Source organism: Athene noctua, chromosome 20 (assembly GCF_965140245.1).
Source record: "Athene noctua chromosome 20, bAthNoc1.hap1.1, whole genome shotgun sequence".
Classification (NCBI taxonomy): Eukaryota; Metazoa; Chordata; class Aves; order Strigiformes; family Strigidae; genus Athene; species Athene noctua.
Window position 1 is genome coordinate 9,370,042 of NC_134056.1, and position 17,410 is coordinate 9,387,451.

Genomic DNA, 17,410 nt, shown 5'->3' on the forward strand with positions numbered 1-17,410 from the left:
AACAGTCACCACTCATCTGAAAAAGTGAGTTTAATAATCCCCACTGTAGCTGCGAACAACTCTATTGACTCTTATGTGTTATTTCAAGAGAGTTAGACCGTTAGAAAAAAAAAACACAGATAAAACCAACCAAGTAGTTTCCGCCTGTTGCCTCAAACTCTGTATAAAATCACCAAGATTTAGTGCTAGGGAAACCCCACATCACACTTCAATGGACTGCAAAGAAAGTCAAGGGCATATGAGGCCACAGCGAAGTCGGGTGGTTCTATTTATCATGTGCTAGTTCCACGTTGTTTTACCATACTTTAGGAGTTGCTCTTGGGGAATACATCCAATGCCATCAAAGCAGAGTGCTAGCATAAACACGAAGCCAGAATCATAAAGCGGTAGCAGCTACTAATGTTCAGAATATTAGGAAAGCTAATAAATAGGTTCCCACAGTATACATCCCCAGTCCAAAAATACAACCTTCCAATGCCAGTCACCAATTAAATTCAGCATCTTTTCTTTATGCTGGAAGAAACTGGACTGACTGGACTCCGTAACCAAAAGGTCAAATGTGAAAATAAACTAAGGTAGCCCAGGCTGTCCTTTCCTCAAGTATCACACTGCCCTGACACCTTGTCCTTGGACTCTAAACTGCTCTTTTTCTCAGAAACTCACCTTCAATAAACCCACCGTTCACCACCTGCTTCTTACCTTCCTTCTAGCTGACAGCTAGCACAGGCATCTGCCCAGGCACTCCCCAGACCTGGAGAAGCTGGAGCAGCAAGGAGGTTTGCTGCTACGGGCAATGAGGAAGTGGTGTCAGAGGCCTCATGGCTGGCGTCTTAATTGCTCCCAGAGAGCCCTGTAATCCTACCTGTGCCTTCTCCAAATGGACCGGAGTTGTATCTTGGGTGATATTATGGGGTAAAGAAGGAGCTTGGAGTTAGGCCAGTAGAAGTAGAAAAAACCAGCAGCCAGTTCTACACCTCAGCCCCTCTTCCTGCTCTCCATACTGTCCTTGTGTTCACACCCGTCTCATCCCAGCCCTCCCAGTCAGTCAGACTGGGAAGCTTTCAGTGCACTGCTTCCAGCTGAGCACCCTCGGAGGAGATAAGAGGAAGAGGCTCTGTCCCTCACCTGAACACAGCAATCCTCAGTCCTCAGGAGATGACCTTGAAAAAAATGCCCTTCCCAGGGCAGGCAGCCCAGTGATGCTATGGAAGGGAGCTTAGCAGCTCTTGCACAAATAGCCATTGGCATTTTCCTTTTGCCAAGATTGCAGCCTTAAAAATAAGTAAATAAAACAGAAACCTAGGACTGGCAATATATCCATTCCTTTGCCAGTCCTCAGAGTAATAGGGAAGGTTGCACCTTCTACTACTGTAAAAGAGGGTCACTGGGGCAGTAGTTTCCAAATGTTTTACCATTGGCTTCATTTCCACCTGGAAGCGTCACTTCATGTGAACTTGTTGCAGGCTCATGAGCCCCCATTGTTCCAGATCTGCTGTGAACACGGCCATTGCATGGGGTGTTCACAGTGACCCTTTCCTATCACAGCATCCCATGTTTTCCCTGTTCACTAAGGACATGTAGGAGTGTATTTGTGGGGACACCCCCAGCATAAAGAAATGCCCTTCTTTCACCTCAAAAGATGACTGAACCAGAAAAGTACAAAAATTTAAATCCAGCTGAAATAAAACAGGAACCATTCTCAAACATAACACCAAAGCTCTTACTGACAGTTAAAAAGCAAATATTTTCATAATTCATTTTTCAATTTCATGCCACCTCTGCACTAATTATTTGCGGCCAGGATCCTGCCTGCCAAAATGTTACAAAATGCTACCAACCAATGCTACGAGCTAAATGTTTCGGGGGAATTCTCCCACAAGAGTCCCAGAGCCACAAGAAACGATGGAGGCAGATAGGCTTCGGAAGAGCCACGCAGAGCACTTCATGGACGCTTCCCCGCTTCCCCGCAGCAGGTCTCCAGCCCCCTAAAGTGCCCTCCCTCTGCCCCAGCTCCTCCCCGTGTTTGCAGCAGGCCTGGTCCCGGCAGAGCCTGCCTTAGAGGGGATATAGGGCCCGACGGGGTGTTCAGCAGCTCTACGCGTGCAGGGCTGTTCAAGCAGAGGAATCAAACAGCTGCATAGTTTCTGACCATCTCAGCATAACAACCCCATGTCGATACGCGGAGAGGAATGCGGAGACCTCAACAGTGCCTCTCGACACCCATCTGTTTTTTAGAATCAACTTCCCTGAACTCCTCTGCAAACTATTAACACGCTCAATGTCCAGTCGAGGGCTAGGTTTTGTGTGTGCGCTTTAATTCCAAAGTAAACTCTTTGCCTCGAGAAACATGCAATACAATAAACTAATTTCAGTTGAGCTTAGTTTAATCTTTCTGGGCTTTTTGTTGTTTTGATCTGATCCCAGAAGTGGAAGTCTGGTTTAGGTATCGTGTTTTTGTTTTGTTTTGGGGTTGAGGGGTTTTTTTTTTTCCTCTTTCTGGGATTTGCTCTCCACGAGCCAGATTCCTGGATTTGACAAGTTCTGTTTTATGCTACTTACACTGCCACCTGCACAGCCGGGGAGAGATTTAAAAGGCCGACTTCCCTGTTGGTAAAAGCAACAACAAGAAAACAGAGAGCTGTGTTCAGGAGAGGCTGAAAGGAAATTTGCTTCCTTTCTTCGCATTAATTTACAGATGTGTCCTTCCCCATTTTCCTATGCCCTATCCTTGTCCCTGGCCAATGTTTTTCCTCCACCTACTGCACTTAAAGAGTTCTCCTGCCACACTAGTTTTGTTTAATAATCTTCTTTTTTACACTTACTGATTTTGCAAACTGCCTGAAGACAAAGTGACAGGGAGCCACCGAGGTAGCCAGGCTGCCTCAGGGCCACTGCTGTGGCAGTTTCTGCTGAGCAGCATCACCTCCGTGTCATCTCACCAGGCCAGGAAGACCCAGAGACCGCAGCTGTCCCATCAAGAGTCCAATGACGTAATTAGCCCAATATTCAGGGAAAATGAGGCCAAACTTCGCTGACTGGTGATGTGACTCACGTAGTACAGAGAGTCCTGCATGGGGTTGAGAGGAGGTTCAGGAGTCCTGATTAAAAATCTCTTGCGTGGCTGAACAGACCACAGCTCAAACAGGAAGGGTGGGGAGCAAAAGTGAGGGAGCAGAGAAGAACGAGGTTCAGTGCAGCCCAAACCCGGCAGCATCAGCCTGGATATTTAGGCGATAAGCCTAACGTACACACTTCTGCTGCAAATTTTAATTTTGGAAAACCAAAGGTCAAGGGATTGGAAGTTTTGCTCAGTTCCTAGTAAGGTCTGCCAAGCACTACTGTAACAACCCAGCCTTCTGAGTATGTTACAGGCACAGCAATGCAAAAGGAAAAATAATACTAATAAAAAAGGTACAAGTAATCCCTTTGTATAAAAATAAAAGCAAATAATGCACTGTAAATATAAAAGCTGTTTGGAGAGGTGAGACCTTATGTTAGAACTGAATGGGATTCTCCAATACAGTGTACAGCTCAGAAAGCTGTCTTAGAAAAAACAGTGTTTTTCTGGATTTCTCATTCTTTCAGAATTGTATCACTATTTAGAGTAAATCAATTAAATTTAAAAAAAAAAAATCTTAAAAAAAAAGTAAAGGCCAACCATTTCTAAACATAAGTGGGACCTTTCCTTCAATCTGTGTACCCTTCCCACTCCCTCTAGGTTCCCTCCCTCCCTCTTCAGATAAACCGAAGTGAATAAGCACACCAGGATGCGAAAGCTGAACAAAATGACTAAGACCTCGATGTGTAATAATATGTCTGTACTGTAACTAGACATAAACCTTTTAAAAATTCAAAGTAAGTGACTCAAAGCTATGGAGACTTTTCCAAACACCAGACAGAACAAAAAAACACACATTAGGATATTTTCAGTTAAAGCAATTACATTTAAATAAAACTGCTTATTATTGTAATTGCAGAAAAGCTCTGCAATTCAGTTTGGCTTCGATAATGAGGCATTGACTGAGAAGCATCCAGGACACACTCTGCCTTGATTTGACATCTGTCTCCCTCCAAGTCACTCATCTTCACCCACTGCAGATATAAGGACAAGACAGTTATTTCAAGCAACTGCAAATTAGATGCCATTTCAAAAGAGCTTTGATTTTGTACAGAAATCACAGCTTCTTGTAAACATTATAGTGCTCATCGGTCTGCCGCGAAGGAGGCAGTGCCAACAGGTAGGAGGAGAAACGGTGGCTCCTGTGCCACAGATACTGCATAAATGGGGGACTAAAAGCATGAATTGCTAGTCTGAGCACAGTGTAGGACTGAGACCCCTAACTTGTGTGCCCGGCGTGAGCAGACTGCTGCACAGCTCATACAGCAATGAGTGGCACCCAACCCCTCAACCCCACAGAGAGACAGCTTCACAAACCAAATTCTTCTTCAGCTATCAATTTTCAGCTAATGAACTTGTAAGAAGACCCATATCCATGAAATGTAGTACAGAGAATAACTGTATTCAGTATCAGTTGATCAGATAGGCTTAAAATACCTTTTTTTTTTAAAAAAAAAAAAAAAAGTAATGTAATTGAATATTCAATCTACACTTGACAAAAGATAACTCCACATCAAGGTACTCCTGGAACGCAAGAATGCAAAATATTCTGCTCCAGGCCTAATCCTGATTAGGTGCCGTGGGCTAAAAGGAAATACTTTTTAGTTCTGTTACAAAACATGAATAAACAGAAGGCTTGGGTAACACAAAGTGAAAACCCCTGAGTAGAGATTCCAAGATTTACCCCATTAATCATAAATTACTAAGAAAAACAAAATATAAAATAGCTGGCTTTGTTTTCTTTGGTGCTTGAAAGAAGCAGCAGCCACAAAAACGTAAGGATGGATGATAAAATAGCAATGATCGTGTAGAAATTACGTCTAGGATATGCATGGCTAATTGTTCATTAGGATGGCTCACTTCCTAATGGAAGGGCCAGGTTGTGCAACAGCTTCTCACAGAGGGAAGGATTCCCGACACAGCAGTCCCACTGGTGTCGGCAGAGCTGGGAGACGCCCGTCAGGAGCGGAAGGGCCCGTGGGTCTGACCCCGCCGCTGAAGTGATTCAGGCAGCAGGGCTTCAGCTGTCCTCCTGGGAAGCTGTGCTCAGATCACCAGAGCTGGAAGCGGAGGAGTCCAGTTAGATCATCCAGTTCGTTTCCCTGACAGTGCAGGTTTGTCTTCAAAGACGTTTTCTAGGATTTTGTCCAGACTGCTTTAAAAAAGCCCTAAACAATGGGATTCCACCATCATGCTGCAGTGACTATTTCATAGCTCAGTGCCCTCCGCTTGTAAACATGTCCTGATAACTACATTTGTTCTGTTTTTTTCCTATGTTATTCCATTATTTGTAGCCCCAGACAGTTCTCTTTTGGGCAAGGGGATGGCACAGAATTAAAATTCAGCAGGATTCACCTTGTTGGGATTGCAGCAGTTTATCCCGTGGGGACAAAGATTCTCTTTTAAGAAAATAAGTACAGGACTTTGCTCCAGGAAATTGGATGTCCTCTGGATCTTTATGATCTTAGGAGAGCTTGGACATCAGCTCAGCAGATCTGCAAAGGTTCCCTACAGTTGTTGCTTCTTTCAGTCCTTGTCTACATATTGCCGCCTTGCTTTAGGACCACTGGGGAGATTCAGCCCTTTCCCTGTCCCCTATCTTCCTTATTTACAAGCTCCATATCTCACAGTGACACTACACCCTCCCCTTGGATTTCTTGATGCCTTTACAAATACTCATTTGGCCATGCCAATATAAAAGATTCTTCTTTTTGTTTTGTTCTGGATGTAGGGTTTTCACTCAAAAAAACAGTGCATACGGTGTAGCTGACTCAGTCTCTTTAGGCTCTCTTTATCAAGCAGTTCTTACCACAATGCTGTATGAATCCTAAAACTCTTACTGATAAATAATGCATTCTAGCAAAATATAAATCCATTTCCTCCTATTAGCTACAATTACAGCCTAAAATAGTAATGGAGGTATTGGGTTACTAAAGCAGCCGTGCTTTCATTAAGAGCATTCACCATTCAGATCGCACTTTGAGCCCAAATAGGATAATTTCACATTCACCTTTCCTTTGGTCATCATCCCCCTCCACTTATTGGCACTGAGAGGTTTACCCGATTTGCTCCTGCACTCCCTTCCAGACCATTGCAGGGGCTAATGACTGAATCAAGCCTTCCTTTGCCTGGGTTATTTAATCCCACCTGGGCACAATAAATGGGAAATCCCCAGCACTCTTTACAATATTTGTAGCGCTGGGACACTTTTACGACATTATTACAACTGGAGCATTGTTGTACCTTCAGATTTTTAGAGAGGTCTCACTACTAGGAATTTTCACTTGATATTCAGCCTGAGTTTTACTTATTTTCCTTCCACTGCCTACAGGTTTGCCTCTGTTGGCTCAAACTAGACATTTCTGTTTCTCTCTAGTATTTACGTGTTTGAAGATAGTTATCATATACCTACTTAGTCATTTTAAACCAAGCTGCCATATTTAGCTCTTTTTAATCTTTTAATCGTAAATCATCCCACCCGGGTCTCCTTTGCTAATGTCAGGAATGTTTCCCTATAGCTCCAAAAGTGAAATATGCCTCTGTTACAAACTAGCTTGTATCTGACTGCAGAGAGAAGGAAAAATGGATTCAGAAATACAAGAGAAAAGCCGAAAGTCCCCTGGCAGGTAAAATTCCCATGAGTCCAGAGCCTCATGCCTTACGTTCCCTGCTTCAAAATCCTTAAAGAACCTCGGAACTAAGCAATGGCATATCAAAAATACCCAATAACGCACCTAATCATTCATGTCACTTATGACCCTTGCCACTTGAGATCAGGACATTTCCTTCCTTGCACTTGGTTAAATGTGGTTTTAATCTGCTTAAATTGCATGACAACATGGCACAACGCAAATGGGCGCATGACCCAAGCGATTTTTAAAAGACCTTATTACAAATGTGGTTCTTTGCCATTCGGTCAGTCAAAAGGACTGGGCCACATCTTGCCTTGACCTTGCTTAGGCTCTGAGTGACGGAAGGAAAGACAAGAGACCCCAAATCCTTTTCCCACGTTGCTGAGCATGAGCTCCCTCCACCTACCTTCAGACATCTGCTGTAGGAGCAGCTTTCCTGTCTGTCCTGCCTTTGGAGCAAGGCCAGGTTGCTGTCCCTTCCACGGACAAACGAAACGAGTCTCTCTGGGAGGCAGAAATGCTTCTGCATCGCTCTGCCCCAGCCTGGCCCCAGGGGTGCAAGCACACCCATACTGCACACTTGCCCAGCTGCTGCCTGGGTTCCCTTCTGACCCTTCGTCCTCACTTTTCTAATGGGATGGCAAGTAGGCAGCAGAGTTCCCAGGGTAATTATTCTGCAAAACAAATCACTCAACTTCTTTTTTTTTTTCTTTTTTTTTTCTTTCTTCTTTTTTTCTTTTTTTTAAAAGAGTTAATACATTGGATTCCAGTATGCAATCAGCCAAACATTGCAGTACAACTCTAAAAGACAAAACAGCATTTTTTGTCTTAATACATTTCTCCCACTGTTCACTTGTTTATAGGATTCAGTCATTCTCATCAAGTCAAACCTGGCACGACTAACTCCGATCCCACGTTCAACAAAATCGCTGCTGTGTTTATATATCCAGGGGGACTTTTCAGAGGGGGAAAAAAGCACCTCCAGTATGTTAATTCCCAAGGACTCGACGATTAATGAACTAATCTCATTACACGTGCCGGGGGCAGAATCCTGGTAGATGAAACCTGAGCTAATGAATTAAAGCCCAAAAACTCCTTTGGCTGAATAAATGTGCTTTTAATTTCAGTTAACCTTTCAATAATAATCCTTCAGGATTTTTTTCCATGATGCTTATACTTTCTGAAGATATGTGACTCCTCTTGGATACAAGCTCCTTTGTTATTTTATTTCTTGGAAATATTTAGCAATGTCCCAATAATTTCTTGTTAAAAGTGTATTTGCTTTTCCTGTCCTGAAGGTTGTAGCTGAGTTTTCCTCTCTCTATGGAAGGCCCTTGGCTTTTTACTGAATTTTTACTGCTGGGAGTAAACACAGAATAGGAGAAATGTTTGCCATATGTTGATATAATGGTCACATTGTGGGAGGGGAGCAGAGAGGAAGGCTGGCCCCCTGACATCATGGTAGAAGTGCCCTTTTTCACAGTTAAAAGTAGGCAAGTAAGTTATGGTAAATAAAAATGAACTTGAACTTTCAATAAGGACTTCAAAGGAAACCTAAACCCACGTGATTACAGAAGATGAAAAAAGATCAATTAGCATTCCACATGTTCAGAGACCTTAGTCAGAAAGACACTGGTCAGAAAGACACTCATATTATGAGCAACTTATGCTCACACAGGGGGACCCCATACAAGTCACTTTTTCCTGTGGATACCTTAGATGCCATATTGGACAGCAGTGAGGAAACAGAGGTGGAGATCTTTGAAAATCTTTCACACCCATTCCTATATCGCTGCACTTTCTGTTCAGTTTAGGTCCTTAGCAGACTCCTTTTATTTACTATTTGCATATCATCCACGATAATGTACACAATACTTTCTTAGCACTTTTGCATATTTCCATAATAAATTATGATTGATCTAAGTACTTGTACCAGAATATATTGAGCGAGTCACTGATTAACCTGCTGCTTGAGAGAGTTGGTTAAGTTAAAATGACTAAGTAGGTATATTAAAAGAGTTTGGAAGTTTATTCTGGAAGCAAAGAGATTTATTGTCCTACCATTCAATACAAGCTGTGCATGAACAGTAAACATGAACAATCCTCTACTTCAGCTTGATCCTCAAAAAGACTGACAAAGGACCAGTAATTTTATGACACCTGGGTGAAGAAAAAAAATCCAAAAATTTCCTCTGCGATTTTACACCAAGACAGATACTATCATGTAAAACACCAGGTGGGCAGGAAGGATCATCACCTTCACGTCCACCTAGCTGGCTATGAAAAACCTGCTTGGGAAGAATCAGTGGACAGATCTTGTTGAACTCTGGAGAGAAAACACCCTCATGTCCTGTGTACACTACAGTTTCACCTTGAGATAACCAACTCAATGTAAAACATTTCCCTTTTTCAAAGACAGTGCAACTTTTCCCCACAAACATACCTCACACTTCTGAAACGCGCTCTGATGAGACAGACGCACTCACACCCACCATCCTCATTCTATTTTGATTTCGTTAACACCTTTTGATAGCTTACATTTATTTTACACTTCCTGGCCCCATATCTTTCAGCCACGATTTTCAAATACTTTTTAAGTTCTGCAACCCCATTTATCAAGAGTGGGAGACAGGTAGGCAACTTTTGGTCAGCCATCAGATAATCAAAATGTCAACCTTTCAAAAATGCAGAAAATTAGGAATTAAATCCCATGACATCAGGGAAGCACCTGACAGAGAGAGAGGAGGGAAGCACCAGGGAAACAGATACATAAGTGCGTCCATTGAGATTCTGCTGGCATACCCATATGCACACCTTGACTGCTTTGATGTGGTTTAAGGCCCTAAAATACACTCTTTCAAGTGGAAAAACTTTATTCTTTCACAGAACAAAGAACTTATCACTGTGAGAACGGGGCAGAAACAGCCATACAGAAACCAGTGAACACGCAGAATCCCCGAGCAGCCCCTGGATGCTGCGCTGGCAGCAGCACAGACCTGGCTTTGCCACCAAGCTTCGGTGTGACCCTCAGCAAGCCACACCAGCCTCCCTGCATGTGGTTTGTCTGTCTGGCCCATGTAGACCTGAATGTCAGAACAGCACTACCTACCCGAGGCCCAGATTTCCACAGGCACTTCAAGATACCGCTGCAATATGAGCATTCATAGCTTAAAAAAGCCTTGTTTCAGACTAAACGCTACCCCACAGACATGTGCAGGTTTGCTTGAGAATAAGGGGGGTGTTACCTCATGGCTTCTCTGCCTCTCACTCCATAGCAAAAGTGTTCGGTGAAGTATTAAAAACATGCTAAAAGGAAGCGAAGGGGAAGCAGGAATGGATGTCGGAAGGGATTCCTCTGACATACAAGAAAACAAAACACTGCTGCCTGTCTCGGATGGGTAGCAGCGGGCGGGGGGGCTGTGTCCCAAGGCCAGGCAAACCCTGCTGCAGGGCGCCATGACTGCGCCAGACTACGCAGCTCTGGCAGCACCGAGGAAACCACCTCACTCCTCTGATACCCTCCCCCCTCGCCCCACTTCTTTTTCCAGGCATGCCACTAGAAAATACCTTCTAATGATATGCCTCCGCTGGTGAAGTTTACAAATAATTTTTTCAGGTGGGACGGTGGGGCGAGGGTGGCTGCCCCAAGCTCTTCATGTGGGTGCTGCGTGGGGAAATGGTGGTTTTTGTTGGCATCCCTGAGGCCTGAGCCCCTCGTGCCGGGGAGCTGTGGGAGGAGGATGGTGGGCTTGCCTGAAAGCAAGCACAGGCTTTGGCAGGCTCACGGCAGCCGACCTTCCTCCCGAGACGCGCGCACACACACGGGTTTATTCCACATGCTGCCGTTGGCTATTTCAGCTATTTTTTCCCCCTAGACTCCCCCTCTGTCAGCTCCATAAAATAATACATAAGTATGTGATACCTCAGAAGTTGGACGGGGCGGTTGCGAGCAGAAAAACCGCTATTTTAAATTCACTGGAAAAATGGGTTATAGATTCTATATTTAAATAAAGGTTAGAACAATAAAGCTGCAGGGTTTTTCCACAGTAACTCTCACCTTCTCAGACAGTAAATGCTGAGTAACCGCTCGGCCCTTCTCGCCCGCTCCCTCCCGCGCCCCGGCCACGGGGCTCCGGCTTCCCTCATGTTTACTGAATGTCTGCAGCGATGTCGGGGCAAGCCACAAGGCCGCTCTTTTTTGGAGACCTTTCCACTTGTCACCACATTAGAAAAAAAATTAAAAGGGGGAGGGAGGCAGTGGCAGCCGCCCGAGCGTGGGCCGGACCAGGCGGAGGGCTGCTCCAGGCTGGGCTGGTGACACTTCCACCCGCCTCCAGCCGGGCTGGGACACCGCTGCACTGAGGGCCAGGAGCACAACGAAGGATCCGTGCGGACGGGAGAGGGGCACTGCCTATTTTTAGGCAGCTGGAGTTTCCACGAGGATTCCTAAATCTCTAGTTTCATTAGGGCGGGCGTGCTTTTTTAAGAACAGGTCATTTGAAATTGTGGTTGTGTTGCTCTACTTCTTTCCCTTCCACAGCATGAGGCTCGTGATATAAATAACAAACCTATTAATTAAACGTGTGAGCCTGCTGTAAGACATAAATAAGGCCCAGCCAAAAGGCTGGAGCCAAGGTGAGGAACAGGGGCAATGGTGGGGTATGGCCCGGCACAGGGGTAGAACGGCAGGGGCCAGTGACACGGGGCCTGTGCAGTCACTGGCACTGGCTGGTGGGTTCAGTGATGGACCTTTGCCTGCTCTGGGCTATTTTTCCCAGGCTACAACAAAGTTGGATTTATCCACTCAAGCCACTCGTGGTCCAAACCTATTTGCTTCCCGTAAGTACACAATTTCTATATGCTTTGAAATAAACAATATACATTAGAGTCAAGCTCTCACGACAAGTCCTGTGACATTCTCACTGAGGTCTTCCAGTTTTAAGCCTCACACGGCACTTACAACTGTCCAGTGATTTGGCTTGTCAGCTCACTGGCATAGGCACTTGTGCACATTACCCTCCTGACCTCAAAATGACGATCCGCTCCCCTCCCACCCTTTCTATTTTTTAGTTTCCCCCCCTTCCAGCCTGACAAGGCTAAACTGTCTACTTACCGTTCCCCACACAGCAGCAGCAGCTGGGAGCATCTGGCATGGGACATATGGAATTTAATTTCCCGATATTTACATAGATTGAAACAATTCCGACTCCAGACTTCAGAAGGCCTGTTGCACCAGACCTCAAGGCAAAAGCTTTCAGTTCATTTCATTTTCCTCCTCTTCTTTTGGCAAATGAGCTGGGAATACCAGTTTAAAGTCTGCACGGGCTTTAGGATGTTGAAAGATACTCAAATCCTTGATCTATAAGGCTTACAGGGTAAATGCTGCTTTTTTGCTTCTGGGGAATCCAAAAGGACTTTTAAGAGCTCTAGCCACTTTAAAAATGTCTTTTTTCAATGACCTTGACTAGATTTGAAACAGCCCATTTGAGAGTTTTGCACATGTGGCTACAGATAAAAGTTTCTTTGTAAAAAAGAAAATAGATGAAGGGAAATACTTGGTTGTACAAAGGAGAATGAAAAGGGACATGTCTAGTGCTGACTGCAGGGCCAGCGCTGCTGCTCTGCTGCTGTTGAGCTGAGAGTTAAACCAGGACACGCTCCTGAGCAAGACAGATGCTATATGAAAATGGCAAAGCAAAATGTGGCTGAAACACTGTACTCCTCCAAAACAGTTGGTTGTCTTTGCTTTGCCAGTCAGTTACCATCCATGACTTTTCCAATAATTGCAGAAACAGAGACTTTAAAGGTGATGGAGTCCATTATCAACAAAGAATTGCCAGGGATGGCAGCACACCAGTCCAGCTTTGCAAAATCCCTCTAAAATCCCTCTTGTTACAACACTTGAAGAGAATGGCTCAAAAATCCTACCTTATTTTAAGGACGTCCACAACATTCATCAATTAGGAAAGCAGATAGAATGGCTTGCCTTTTTTTTAAGTGACCACATTCTTCAAATGGCAGTTGTGGAAATGTGAATACCAGCAGTATCAGTCATGGAGCTCCTCCAGTGTACAGCACTGGAGGACCTCACACACTGACATGCAATTTGCCAGTAAAATCCCTGTGGCTGAGCTAGAAAGACACTATCGTTTCCTGGGAGAGTTCATCCAACAGAAAATATGTCTGTTGCTTGATGTATGCACACTTTTTTAAGACAAAAGTGATTTTTTTGAGAGTGCATCAGGGTGAGGATAAAATACGACTTGGACCTTCAGATTTAGTTCTGGATTTAGATTTCTATGCTCAAAATGGCAACCTGAAAACTTCCACCCGCCCAAAAGGTACCTCACTCAGTTCCTTTGAACTGCCCAAGCTCTTCCAGTTTTGCTTTTTTGCTTGCTCAGCTGTTCCATGAAAAACATCTAAACAACCTTGGAGTTACAGCTGGAACTCAAGTCTCCTACCACTGGCAAAGGCACTTTTTACAAGGCCTCAGAATTTTTTCCCTCCTTCTTATCCAGTGACTCCTGAATTCTTATTACGAGACTAGCAAAACTAACTACAGCTCTGGAAAATGCACCCAGTGCAGAGCAACCAGCTCCCTGGGCAGAGATCCTTCTGCAAAAATGGCGATTTCGATCTGAATTCTGCCAGGCAGAAGAGAAAACTGAATCTGGGTCTCCAACGTCCTGGGTGAGCATTCAGATGCAAGGTCATCATGTAAGAAAGGGTCACTTTAGGGAATCTGACGCATGATGAGAATCAGGTCTTCGATCATTTTCTAAAAATGCCAGTCTCTCTGCTAACACCACTGTTCAGGTATGGCCATCGCCAGGGAGGGTTTGCAGTACACAAGGCAGATCTCCACTTGTGCTAAATTAGAGCAGTTGAGACTGGAAAGAAGTTTAAAATCTCCACTCCTAATTGCTTATTTAACTCGCTTGTTAAATTTGATTTTGTACTTGTGTGCCAAAGGATCTCCTTGTTATGGACTTTTTAAAAAAATCTAATAATATATAGTGTTTTAATATTGGGTGCGTTCAACTTTTGTTACTCTATTTAGAGGACCTTATTATACTTTTATTGCTATTAAAGAACTGTATTCTCCTTATGATTATTTTACGGGACTCTAGACAGTTGATCTGGATGCTGTCTTATTAACTGTACCAGGTGGTAGAAATGCCAATTATCCTCTTTAATATCAGTAATTCAGACTACACGGCAAGGCTGACCTCAGCGTCTCTCATGCCCCAGGAGGAACTACGTTATATCACTGCATAAGGGGTCAGAGATGAGAGAGCTTCTGACGAGGGACTTTCACTGTGTAGATGAAAGCATCCTGATTAAAAATTATGCTTCCTGCATAACTCTGCTGTTCTCACACTTTCCAAACCCACAAAGGCTGCTTTCTAAAGATGGGTAAAATGATCCCTGTATGGTTTATGTAATATATTTGCTGTGTAGTTTTAGGGTTTTTCAGGATGAAAGATACTGTAGTACAGTCAAGCTTCAGGACAGGTTGTTTAGCATCCAAAAGTAATTGGTACTGAGAAGGAATAAAAAGATGGTGAGATGCCCCTAGGCTGCTCTAAATTGGGCTCCAGAATCTGTACATAGGATTTACACTGTCTCTATTAGCTTAGTTCCCAAATACTTTTTATAGCGTTAATGCATTTTGTCCTCACAAATCCCTAGGAGGCAAGAATTTTAAAAAGCAAACAAACAAACCAAGAAGTCGGAGCATACCAACTGAGAACGGAACTCTGAGCGATGACTGTGAGTGCCTCCACTCTCACTGCCCAATTTGAGATTAAAGAGCAGAGGTAGGTCACAAACTCAGGTCCTTTCAAAGCATCTTATTTTTAGGAGTCAAAAGCTGAATTGCTTCCTTCTGACCCTCAAACATCCATTAAATAGCCTGAAATTCCCAGCCAAAGACCCTGAAGGCCATCTGTGGTGGAGCAGGGAATGAAATGCCCGTCTCCCATATCAGAGGCCCCTTACCACTTCCTCCCCTAGCATCCCCCAGGATGTCACGCCAGTCCAGCCACTCACGCTGGATGGCGTCACACCACTGGAAACCCCAGGGCAAGGAAGGCAGAATCAACCCCAAGGTATCCCCAAACATTCGTTGTTTGTCCAAGAACAAGAAATTTGAAGCCAGCTTTCTGAAAGCCTTGAGCCCCAGAGTAGATGTGAAATGTAGACTCTATTTTCACAAGTGTTCAGCACGCAATCTATTGAGCTCTTCTGAAAATCTGGACCTTATTTAGATGAGAAAATGAGAGCCAAGCTCTTTTTAAAAAAGAGGGTTTAATAGAAATGTCTGCCGCCTCCTATTCTTAGGCCCCTAAGTAAGTGGTGCTGGCTGTGGTGGGAGCTTGGTGGTGCATGGCTGGTGACTGGCTTTGTCATCCCAGGAGATCCTATGAGTTGCAAAAACGTTCATGAAAAGCCAACAGAAAAATGTGCACAAACAGAGCAGACAGAAAAAAAAAAAAAAAAAAGATCAGCTTCATGCTACAGCAAATGTTCAGGGAAAATGTTTGCACAGGTCTAGTGTGAACTGGTTAAAAGTCAAATCCGAGTGCTGGTCTCCTGGCAGCTAAACCCATATTACAAAATCCCATTGCCTTAGTTCACTTCAGAATTGTCTCAGCTACTCATTCCTATATCAGTGGGAAATTTGGAAGTGACTTTGGATTTGCAGTTTCCTTTTGATAAATGTATTAAAAATACCAATATAACAGCTTTTTATATCATAATAAAAATACATGGAGGATTAAATCCTGCCTAACTCTTGCTGACTTGGAAGCAAGTTTGCATGCTTTCCTCACATCCAGATTCGATTACACTAACTCTTAATGTACAGCTTTGCCAGAAATGTTTTTATTAGAAGAAATTGCACTTGGTCCAGAATGTGGCAGCAGGAATGATCTCTGGCATGCATGGTAACAGGCTTTTTTCACCAATCTGAGATCTCTGCATGGGTTTCTAATTTCAGCCGGAATTGAGTTCAAAAATTGGCTTTTGGATCAGCAAAAGATTGGACATGATCATAGGTAATGCTGGACTTTAGAAGTCTTGAACAAAAACTTTTGGCCAATAGGCTTTTGCATTATGTTCCTCAGCTGGGAAGCTCTCTGCCAGAGTGTACTCACATTCACTCTTAACTTGCCTCCTCTTGTTACTAGTGTGTATTTTATTCCTTAAAACAACTTTTTTAAACTCTTTCCTCCCCAAAGTAATTTAGCTGCATCTGGCATTGTATTATCTATCCCAAACAGCTTTTAGAAGTATTGATAATTTTGTGAAAGGCTTTGAAGTAGCAGCTGTGAAAGATACTGCAGAGATGAAAAGAGATCGAATGGTTGACAGTCTTGCTTCTTTTTTATTGGCTCACTTTGTAGTACTACTTAATTTAGTCAATCAACCAGATATCTTTCCAAAGCGTTTTTTTGTGCGAGCACCTTTGGCATTATTCACAGCCAACATAAAGTGAACCAGTGATGGTTTTGAACAGTAAATGATGACTATTGCACTCATCTTTCCATCAGATGTGTGATTTTAAATAAAAAGTACTAGAATCCTTCCCATTGCTTTGCTGGAAGTCGGCAAAGGCCAAGGGAATGTGTCTCCATGCATTTGCACAGTGATTCTCCATGTCCTCCTTGGGTCCTGTGGACAGAAGTCTACTACCACTAAAATGAGGCAGTTGGAATGTAAGACTGGAATTAACACAGTGCAGGACTGAGATCCATCTAAATCTTCTAGCTGAGTGAATTCTGTGTGGCTGAAGACTCCAAGGAGCACAGGCTGCAAGATCTGTAAGTAATTGCCAGAATCATGTTGGGAGTTAAGATTAAAATGAAGGACAGATTGAGGTTTCTGAAACCAGCCGAGAAAGCCTAGGTCTCAATCTTGCTAGATTCCTGAGGCGGTCGGAAGACACTTTAATTACATGATCAATACAGTTTCAAAGTAAGCGCGGAAGCCACAATGACTCTGAGGGCACAAACATTATTTGAAGGGTAAAGTGAAATCCCGTTGAAGAAAAATGTGAGATCTCTGCTTTAGAGAAACCAATCAATGCCTGCTCAGTCTCCTATGTGTCAAGTTTAGAAACATTTGAAGACATCTGAAACGGAAGTGTAAAGACAATTATGCAAAAACTCAGCAGTTTTCCAGATCCCTGAGAAACTGTACAGTGGAACAGACAATCACCAGCAACAAATTCATCCTGCTGAGGCAAAGCAGGTGCCTGAAACATGGCACTGCTTGTTGCAAAATCATGGGACTCCTGTCATGCAGAACAAGGCTTGTAAGCAGCTTGTCCCCTTCTTCATAGGCTGTTGCTTCCTTATACGAATTAATGAAGATTTCCTTTTTCACTGAGAAATCTCTGGAGCCAATATCCCAAGAAACACATTAGACTGAGATGCTGCAGGGGTAAATACGTAACTTATCCTGTCTTTACCAGTTAAGGTAATATTCCATAATTACAGCACACAGAGCAGAGAGGATAAAGGAGCAATAGCAATGATCCCTATTGATATTTATTTGTTTTTAGAGAAAATGCTGACTTATTGAACAAAACACTATTGTTTTAAAAGAAGATCAAGATGGGATTCGTGAATCTATTTCAGAATGCCCTCTAACA